Here is a 736-nt window from a genome sequence, read left to right on the forward strand (position 1 = left end):
TAAGTTCAGCTGCGTATTGAGAGGAATCCGTCTCAGTGTAAAGGACAAAAGTGTGTTTCATGATACACATTAAAAGATTTACATGTGTTTATCATTTCAAGATCACAAATGCAGCGATTACTGTTCTCAAAGCTAATAAAAACCTGTACTAAATACTGAAAATGTGCAAGTCAAATACAGGAATAACAACATTTTATACATATTAATAGAATAGAAGAGAATGTAAAATAAAATACTATACAGAGGAAACAAATACAAGAATGTGGACTTCAAACAGACGTGTGTAAGTAGTAGAGGTGGGAACTATTGCTATTTATGTCTCTTTGTGTCAAAATAGTAGGGCTTCAACCAAAGTTCTTTGAGTTAAAGGAGCCTCATTCCCGTTTTCTCCCCAGAGTGTGTTTCAGTCCTCCTCCCTGTCCGGCTGTAACGGTCTCTGTGTTATTCTGAAGCATAATAATGGCGCCAGGAGCGACTGAGGGACCGTAAAGGAAATGAAAACCAAACGCTGAAGGGCTGAGAGAGAGGTGGCATCTCCACCAATGAGAGCACAGTGACGGATGGGAAGTTATTTCTCTCACAGCGAGATTTGATCTGCACTCAGGTACCTTTGGTCAGAATAACACAAATGTGCTTTTCATGGTGAAAATGTTTCCGTCACGCTGCCCAGGTTTTAACCAAATGTGAATGAATGCTTGCTGCTTTTCAATAGCATTATCAAGTTATTCAAAGTGCA

Source organism: Gymnodraco acuticeps, unplaced genomic scaffold (genome assembly GCF_902827175.1).
Source record: "Gymnodraco acuticeps unplaced genomic scaffold, fGymAcu1.1, whole genome shotgun sequence".
Taxonomy (NCBI): domain Eukaryota; kingdom Metazoa; phylum Chordata; class Actinopteri; order Perciformes; family Bathydraconidae; genus Gymnodraco; species Gymnodraco acuticeps.